Source organism: Carlito syrichta, unplaced genomic scaffold, assembly GCF_000164805.1.
Source record: "Carlito syrichta isolate Samal-C Ts95f unplaced genomic scaffold, Tarsius_syrichta-2.0.1 Scaffold314121, whole genome shotgun sequence".
Taxonomy (NCBI): domain Eukaryota; kingdom Metazoa; phylum Chordata; class Mammalia; order Primates; family Tarsiidae; genus Carlito; species Carlito syrichta.
In genome coordinates, this window is record NW_007258217.1 from 693,164 (window position 1) to 703,372 (window position 10,209).

Genomic DNA, 10,209 nt, shown 5'->3' on the forward strand with positions numbered 1-10,209 from the left:
GCCTGTAATCCCGCGCTTTGGGAGGCTGAGGTGAGTGGATGGCCTGAGCCCGTGGGTTCGAGACCCGCCTGGGCAATTTGGCAAGACTTCATCTCTACAATAAATCAAAAACTAGCCTGGCATGGTAGCGCACGCCTGTAGTTCCAGCTACTCGGAAGGCTGAGGCGGAAGGCTCGCCGGAGTCCAGCAGGTCGAGGCTGCGGTGGCTGGGAGCCGCCACTGCACTCCAGTCTGGGCGACAGAGTGAGACTCCAACTCAAAAAAGAAAATAAATAAATAAAATAAAAATAAAAGTAACTTTCTATTTTATTTACTTTCATAACCAGACTTAAAACCATAATTAGTTTTCAAATATGCAGGGTGGAATTTTTTTGGCTAACTTTACTGAAAGAGTAAACTGAGGCAAGGTGGACTGATGCTGCGGGAATAACGCACGATTGCAATGAGGAAGAAAATAGAAAGAAGTAAAGTTTATTATTCATCTTTCACAGATGGAAAGGGGGCCGACACTCCAAGGCAAGTATGGCTTGGCAGGCTAAAGACTAGGAATATTTAAGGGTTCTAAACAAGTCCCTAAAGCTAAGGGGCTTAGACCTAGAGGAGGTCTGGGTCAAAAGGACTGTCCAGAGTTGCATTCTTCAGTTTCCATAGCAGTCACACGAATCTTGTGTCTTGAGCACCAGGCATCAGCGTTCCACCTCACGTGGTGGGCTGGGGTAGTCATGATCGGGTGATAATTTACCATTAAACATGTCTCCTGGTGGTATGCTGGAGGTCAGCGGATAACAAAGTAACAATACGAACGCCTAAAAGATAAATTGTTAGCAATCTGGACATGATCAAGGGGGTTCTGCATAATCACTAGTTTCTAAAACTAAAGCATTTTTCTTTCAGTCCACCTTGCCTCAGTTTACCCTTTCAATAAAGGTAGCCAAAAAATTTCCACCCTGCATATTTGCAAACTAATTATGGTTTTAAGTCTGGTTATGAAAGTAAATAAAATAGAAAGTTATTTTTATTTTATTTTATTTATTTTTTTTTTTTTATTTATTTTTGAGTTGGAGTCTCACTCTGTCGCCCAGACTGGAGTGAGCAAAATGGCTGGGCTGCTTTAAAATGGCTACCTTAGACTAAGTATACTCTACACTTCAAGGGTTCCTTCTTTCCATTTATATTCTTAATTTTTTTTTTTAGCAGACTTTGTGTTTTTCAGAACAGTTTTAGGTTCAAAGCAAAACGGAGTGAAAAGTGCAGAGAATTCTCCTGCTCACACATACATACTTAGCGTTCCTATTATCAACACCACACCGTAGTGGTACAGTTGTGCAATCAACAAACCGACATTGACAAGCCATTATCCCCCAAAATTCAAAGTTTACATTAGGGCTCACTCTAAATGTTGTCCATTCTATGAGTTTCGAAAAAATGTATACTGATATGTATCCACCATTATAAAACAGAGAATGATTTCACTGACATAAAAATCCACTGTGTACCACTTATTCATTTCTCCCTCTTGTGGCAACCACTGATCTTTTTACTGTCTCTACAGTTTTACCTTTTCAAGAATGTCATACAGCTGAACTCATACACTATATAAGCTTTTGGATTAGCTTTTTTCACTGAGTAATATGCAGTTAAGTTTTTTCCATGTCTCTTTTCATGGCTTAATAGCTCTTTTCTTTGTAGTAATGAATAATATTCCATAGTCTGTATGTACCACAGTTGATTCATCCATTCACTTACTGAACAACATCTTGGTTGCTTCCAGATTTTAGTCATGCTAAAAACATCTGTGAGCAGGTTTTCATGTAGACATGTTTTCAACTCATTTGGGTAAATATCAAGAAGCATGGCTGCTGGGTTTCATGGTAAGAGTTGGTCTCATTTTATAAGACGGCCAGTTTTCCAAAGTGGCTATACCATCTTGCATTTCCAACAGCAATGAATGATAGCTCCTGTTGCTCCCCGTTTTTGCCAGCATTTGGTGTCATCAGTGTTTTTTATTTTGGTCATTCTAGTAAGTATGTAGTGGTATCTCATTGTTTTAATTTGCAATTCCCTAATGACATAAGATGTTGAATATCTTTTCAAATGTTTATTTGCCATCTGTATATCTTCTTTGGTGAGATGTCTTCTCAGATCTTTTGAACATTTTTTAAGCAGGTTTTTCATTTTCTTATGGCTGGGTTTTAAGAGTTCTTAGTATCTTTTGGATACAAATCCTTCACTAAATTTGTCTTTTGCAAATGCTTCCTCCCAGCGTGTGTCTTGTCTTCTTATTCTCTTGACAGTGCATTTTATGGAGCAGAAATTTTTAATTTTAATAAAGTCCAGATTATCAAATTTTTTGTGGATTGTACCTTTAATATCATATGTAAAAAAATCATTGCCACAACCAAGGTCACCTGGATTTTCTTGTATGTTATCTTCTAGGAGTTTTATAGCTTTACATTTTACATTTAGGACTATGATTATATGAGTTAATTTTTGTGACTATAAGATTTACATCTAGATTCATTTTTTTGGACGTGGATATCCAGTTGTTTCAGTACCATTTGTAGAAAAGACTATCTTTTCTACATTATATTTCCTTTGCTACTTTGTCAAAGATCAGCTCACTATATTTATATGAGTAATATATTTTGTTCCTCTTATTTGTCTATTCTTTTGTAATCTATTTTTAATTTTATTGAATTTTGACCAAAGATCATGGTTTAGAAGATAACTTTAGTTATATTTGCAAAAACTTGCTTTGTAGCCTATAACTTAATTAATTTTTGCATATATTTTATGTATGCTTTTCAAAAGTGTATTCTCTAATTGTTGGGTTCAGAGTTTGATTAATAAATCATAATCATTATTCAAGATTTTTTAATTCTTATTAATTTTATTCTCTGGTGATTATCATTGAGTAGTTTCATTAAATTTCCCATTATTTAAATTAAATTTCCCTGTAATTCCGGCTACTCGGAAGGCTGAGGCGGAAGGATCGCCGGAGCCCAGCAGGTCGAGGCTGCGGTGGCCGGGAGCGGACACTGCACTCCAGTCTGGGCGACAGAGTGCTTATCTTCTTCTTGTAATTCTTTTGATTTTCAATGTACACAATTTGGAAATATGTTGTTAAGTGTTTAACAGTTCAAGATTATTTTATCTTGATGGCAAATTATTGCATCTATCACATTATATAATAACCCTCTTTGTTTGTATTAATGTTCTTTTGCCATAATGTCTATTTTGTCTGCTATTAATTTGGCTGTTTCAGTTTTTTCTTCAATTAGTGTTTACCTTTTACATTTTTTCAAACTTGTTATGCCTTTGTATGTTATATATATATATAAACTGAATATGGTGGTATTATGTAATTTTACCCAATGTACTAATCTTTTTTGAATTACTTTTACCATCTTATTTTACATATTCTATTTAATATTCTTTCATTGGAGAAGATGTTTCTATTTTTTCTTCTTTTTTGCCTTTTGTCAAATTTACTTTATTTTTTTATCTTTTTTTTCTCTTCACCAGTTGGAAGTTATCATTTTATTTTCTTGTATCCAATGGTTATTCTTAAACTTCTGAATTGACAAAGTATTTCTGCCTTGTTTTCTTACCTTTCTCTTGAGCAAGGAGAAGACTTTAGAATCCATCTTCCATGTGTATTAGTGTCTAATATTTCCATTCAACTTTGTTTTTAAAACTCTTCAAATTAGTCATTATTATTGCTTTTTAGTCACTATTTATTTAGATTACTTACACATTTAGAAATCTAGGTTCAATTTTATTCTTCCTGATGTATATCCTTTAGAATTTCTTTCAACAAAGGTCTGTTAGTGGTAAACTCTCCGTGTCTTTTGTCTAAAAATATTTTTATTTTGTTCTCATGCTAATAATAATCTATCCTTGTATAAAACTCTAATTTGACCATTGTTTTGCTCTATAGTGAGGGATATTATTTGTCTTCTGGTCTCTAGTATTACTCTTGTAAGTAAATTACTCTTATGCCAGGTAAAATCTGTCTTTTCTCTTGGGTTACATTTAAGATTTTTATTTTTGTCTTTGATATTTTGCAGATTTGTGCTATCTTTCTAGTTATAAATATTTCTTCATTTATTCTCCTCCAGACTTGAATCTGAGGGATAGGAGATGTTTTCAGATATTATCTCCTTTTTCTAAGCTATTTAAAAGCTCATAGGTCCTAGGAGCTGTGCTTATGGTTAACTATAAATAAAATAGCTCTGGTTTAATTAGGATATATGATAAAACAAATCAAACATTTTTTAACAGAAAAGTAATATGAGAAAAGTATCACAAAAGAATTCCAGAATAGTGGCTCACAAAAGACTAAGAAGTTTCAATGAAAGGAAATTATCATCAGTAGAGAGGCAGTTGAAAAAAAAAATTTAAAGAACCAGTAGGTTTTAACTAAAGAAAGGAAGAAAATGATGAAAATTACTCACAAGAAGGAATACAAGGGGATAATCAAAAACTGGCCATTTGAATATCACTGAAAATAGTTATGAAAGAATAAGAGACAGACATGACTATAAAAATAGTGAGAAGTTTCACAGTGGATGTTCTTGAAGCCAAGCCTGAAGAACATAGATATTTTGTCTGGAAAGCTGTGAGAAAGTGTTGAAGGTTTTAGAATAATGTGGTGGCTTAATGGGCTATTTACTTTGGGAAGACAAATCTGATTTCAGCAGTGTGGTGAATTTAAGAAAAAGGAGTTGCAAAGGATGGAAGCCACTAAAAAAGTTATCCAAATTGTATGACCAAGAGTTAGTGATTACCAGAGTCAAACATAGCAAGATAGCCTTGGATTGAAAAGGGCACACCAAGCCGGGCTCGGTGACTCAGCCTGTAATCCCGCACCTTTGGGAGGCTGAGGTGAGTGGATTGCCTGAGCCCACGGGTTCGAGACCCGCCTGGGCAGGCGAGACCTCATCTCTACAATATATCAAAAAATCAGCCGGGCATGGTAGCACGTGCCTGTAATTCCGGCTACTTGGAAGGCTGAGGCGGAAGGAGCGGCCACTGCACTCCAGTCTGGGCGACAGAGTGAGACTCCAACTCAAAAAAAGAAAAGAAAAGAAAAGGGCACACCAATTAAAAGTGACGCTACAGGAATTTGTTGTTCCTTCGGTTCTTACAGTTCATCTGGCCACTCCCCACACACCTGAACTCTGGTCTTCCTATCTTGTATAATGTCTCGTTGTGTTTTTTTGGTACTTGTTAGTTCAACTGGTTTCTCAAACACAGTAAGCCCTGACCAATACTCCAAAGTGAAAACATAACTCTGGTTTGCCTGACTAGCTCTGACTCATGGCCTTGCTCTGGTCCCTGGGAACTTTCAACACTTAAATTTGGATTCCCTGAGTCACTTACACTACCTAAAAGACAATGAATCATAAATTAATTAGGAGGTAAAAAAAATAACCCCCTACCCCCCAAAAAAGAAATGAGAGGGAGATAGGTAGGAATAACCAGAAAAGAAAATATTCAGGCAGTACAATGACTGAATGTTCATGTACCCCTAAAATGTATAAGTTGGAATCCCAACCCCCAGTGTGGGTGGGGTCTTTCAGAGATAATTAGGCCATGGGTCTGGTGCCCTTATAAAAAGGACCTCAGAGAACTCTTCCGGCTTCTTTCTACCATCTGAGGCTACAACAAGAAGAATGCCATCGGCAACCCAAAAGAGAGCCCTTGCCCAAACACAGAAAATGACCATACTGGCATCCTGATCTTTTGATCTCAAACTTTCGACTCCAGAAGTGCAAGAAATAAATTTTTGTTGTTTATATGCCACCCAATCTATGATACTTCATTAGAGTGGCCCAAACTAGCTAAGACAGAAGGTTTATGCATTTACTTAGGTGAAGGATCTATAAACCTCCACATGTGTAAATTTGACCTTTTCCAAAAGATGCTGGGTGTCTGATTAATCCAATTTGCTGTGCCTATTTTGGTCAGGAGCCTTCTTTTAGGCAGGATTCACATGTTTGAAAATGTCAATAAGCTTCAGCGATTGGATGTTTTTTCATGATCACAGTAATTTATTTTGCAGAGTCATTAACACTTGACCACAGAGTGCTAATCAGGATGTCTCACTTGTGTTCTCTGCAGGTGAGCAGAGTGTGATGCCAGAATAATTTTTTAGCCAATTAGGATCTTCTTGCTTGGGATTACACAAATGGTGATATAAGAGGCCTCTTTTTATATAAGCCTCATGGTAAACTTTCTGAAAATATTTTCAGTGTAATGGTGACAAATAACTCAAAAGGAATCCCTGACTGTTGATGAAAATTGCTCATAGAGGGTTTTTTATTTTGTTATTTTTGTTTTTGAGGTGGAGTCTCACTCTGTCACCCAGGCTGGAGTGCAGTAGCACACTCACAGCCACCCCAGCATCGACCTGCTGGTCTCTGGTGATCCTTCCACCCCAACCTTCCAAGTAGCCAGAATTACAGCACATGCTACCATGCCCTGCTAACTTTTTATTTATTGTAGAGTCAAGGTCTCACCAAGTTGCCTGGGCCAGTCTCGAACCCACGGGCTCAGACAATCCACTCACTTGGGCCTCCCAAAGTGCTGGGATTATGGACTGAGCCACTGAACCTGGTCTATTTTTAAAATATTAACATTGCTTCTACAGTAATCCCTTTCACTAAACCACATGGATAAGTGAAAAAAGACAGATGCAAGATTTAATCTGCTCAAGTATACTATACTTCATAGCTAAGAGAATAACTATGCATAATATTCATACATGAAATTTTATCATAAGGTGGTTTTTAACCATGCTTTATACTCTAAGGCATATTTAATTTGGTTATTCTCAATCCTAGAAAAAAAAAATTCTATGAAATAGCTTTAATCATAACTATTTTCTTCTCAGACACTAAAATTCCAAAATCAGAGTTAGCTTACTACCAAACAGGGTAACAATGATTCTAAAAGTAAAAGTATCCAGGCTCCACATCTGAATAAAGATATGAATACTTGATTCATGATTCAAAATACAGGCATAGAAAAAAACCAAAGTGTTAAATACAAGACCTCTGAATTATTACTAAATTAGCATAATTCTAACTTTTAAAAAACTAAGTCAAAAGCTCAAGCAATGAAAGAAAAAGAGGTAACTTGGACCTCATAAATATTTTAAAATCTCTTGAATTAAAGGATACCATCAACAGAGAGAAAAGGCAACTTGTATAATGGGAGAAAAGATTTGATACATATATATATGCTAACCAGTTAATGTCCAAACTATCATTTGAAAAACTCCTATAACTCAACAACAAAAAATTAAGTAACACAATTAAAAATGAGCAAAGTTGCAGCAAATTGGATGGATTTGGAGTCTATCACACTCAGTGATTTATCACAGAAACAAAGAACTGAGTTCCATATGTTCTCACTCATAAGGTGACCTTGAACAATTATAATGCTATATAAGGAAGCGATTGGCAGTAGTGGAAAACTGTCAGGGGAGGGGGGTGGGACTGGCAATTGAGGGAAACTGCTAGGGGAGGGAGGGGCATACCTCGTAAACAAGGGTACCTGCATGATCAATGTTTGCATACCTAACCCTGAATTGTACCCCACATCTTTATAATAAGTAAATATTTTTTTTTTAAATGAGCAAAGTAGACCGGGCTCGGTGGCTCAGCCTGTAATCCTGCGCTTTGGGAGGCCGAGGTGAGTGGATTGCCTGAGCCCACAGGTTCGAGACCCGCCTGGGCAACTTGGTGAGACCTCATCTCTACAATAAATAAAAAAATTAGCCGGGCGTGGTAGCACACACCTGTAGTTCCAGCTACTTGGAAGGCTGAACGGAAGGATCGCCAGAGCCCAGCAGGCTGAGGCTGCAGCAGCCGGGAGCGGCTACTGCACTCCAGTCTGGGCAACAGAGTGAGACTTCAACTCAAAAAAAAAATGAGCAAGATCTAAGTCATCCCATCCTCCCTGTATAGTGATCCTTGTGCAATGAGGTCCCCTGTGCTCCATGCCCTAACATACCCAGTCACTTGGAGTAGGAGCTTGAGCCACCCCTCCCCCCCAAGAATAGAGACCACACATCGGACTCAGACCTGGTACCTGTGCCTGCCATCAGTGTACTCATAGATGGGCTTGCCCAGTTTGGCCCCACTCATCTTTGTTCTCCCCTCCATGGGGTTGAACTGGAAGCTCAAACCACAGTGCACCCTGCAAACCAGCTCACTGGTGAAACAACAGACAGCTTCTTCCAACAAACAAGGACGAAGTAAATACCATCCACATTGGCAGTAGCCAGCACTTACCCATTGGTGACACCTGCCAGCCTGAAGGTTTAATAATGCAATACAACAACTAATTTGCTGATACCAGCACATACCACCAAGGAGCAAGACATGCCTCCCAAGACCTCCATCATTACAGCTTCAAAGGAGGCAACAAGTCAACCCACATTCCCACTACATCACTACTACCACCAACACTCAGGAAAACCTACATATACAGCCTATCTATATCAAAGGAACTCATACAAATTAGCCACCATAGGTCACCCAAATGAGAAAAAAAAAACAGAGAAACAACTCTGAAAGTATGAAAAACCAGTTTTATCCCTCCAAAGAGGTACACCAACTCTTCAACAACACACTCTAACCAAAATGAAATCCCTGAAATATCAGTAAACAAATTCAGATTACTGATTAGGAAGCAGCTCAATGAGATGCAAGTGAAAGCAAATAACTAAAACAAGGAAATTAGCAGAACAATTCAAAAAGTGAAAGAAGAATTGACGACATTAAAAACAAAAATAAAACAAAAAAAAAACTCAATGATGGAGATACAAAACACAGTCCAAAGCTTTAGCAGTAGGCTAGAAAAAGTGAGAGAAAGAATCTCAAAGTTAGAAGAGAGGTTCTTCAAATTAACTCAGTCAGACAGAAATAAGAAAAAAATAATTAAGAAGAATGAGCAACGCCTATGAGAAATATGGGATTATGTAATGTGACCAAACATACAAATCATAGGCATTCCAGAGGGAGGAGAAGTTAAAGTAAAAAGTATGGAAAACAGATTCAAGGAAATAATTCAAGAAAACTTCCCTGGTCTTCAGAAAGATCTACACATCCAGACACAAGAAGCCCAAAAAACTCCTGCAAGATGCATCACAAGAAAAACCACACCAAGGTATATTATTGTCAGATTCTCTAAAGTCAACATGAAAGAAATATCCTAAGAGCAGCAGGAGAGAAGCACCGAATCACTTTTAAAGGAAAGAGCATTATATGAACAGCAGACTTCTCAGCAGAAGTGATACAAGCCAGAAGAGAATAGGTGCCTATTTTCAGCCTTCTTTCAAAAAAAGATGTGCCAGCCAAGATTTTATATCCAGGCAAGCTAAACTTCATAAATGAAGGAGAAATAAAGTCCTTCCCAGACAAACAAACACTAAGGAATTTCTTGCCACTAAATCAGTTCTACAAGAGATGTTCAAAGGAGTTCTAAACTTGGAAATGAAAAAACGACTCTTGCTATCATGAATATTATGCTCACAAAGCCTATAAAGCAAGTACATATCCCCAATGTAGCTTGCCTATAACACTACGGCAAAAATAAATCCTCACATATCAGTATTAACTCTGAATATAAATGGTCAAAATACCCCCACTTAAAAGAATCAGAATGGCAAACTGGATTTAAAAAAAAAAAAAAGACCCAACCATATGCTGCCTACAAGAAATCCACCTACTGGCCAAAGACAATCACAGACTCAAAGTAAATGGGTGGAAAATAATATATCAGATGGATGGAAAACAAAAATGAGTAGAAGTAGCCATCATCATGTCTGACAGCTCACACATTAAATAAATAACAATAAAGAAAGACAAAGGAGGGCATTATATAATGATAAAGGGTACAATTCAACAAGATTTAATGATCTTAAACATATGTGTGCCAAACATCAGAGTACCCAAATTCTTGAAGCAAACACTCCTTGACCTTGTAAAACATACTGATAGCAATACCATAATAGTGAGTGACTTCAACACCCCACTGACATCACTAGACAGATTATTGAAGCAGAAAATTAACAAAGAAACACTGTACCAAATGGACCTAACAGACAACCACAGAACTTTCCACCCAATAACTGCAGAATACACATTCTTCTCATTTCTGCATGGAACATTCTCCAAAATAGACTATATGCTTGAC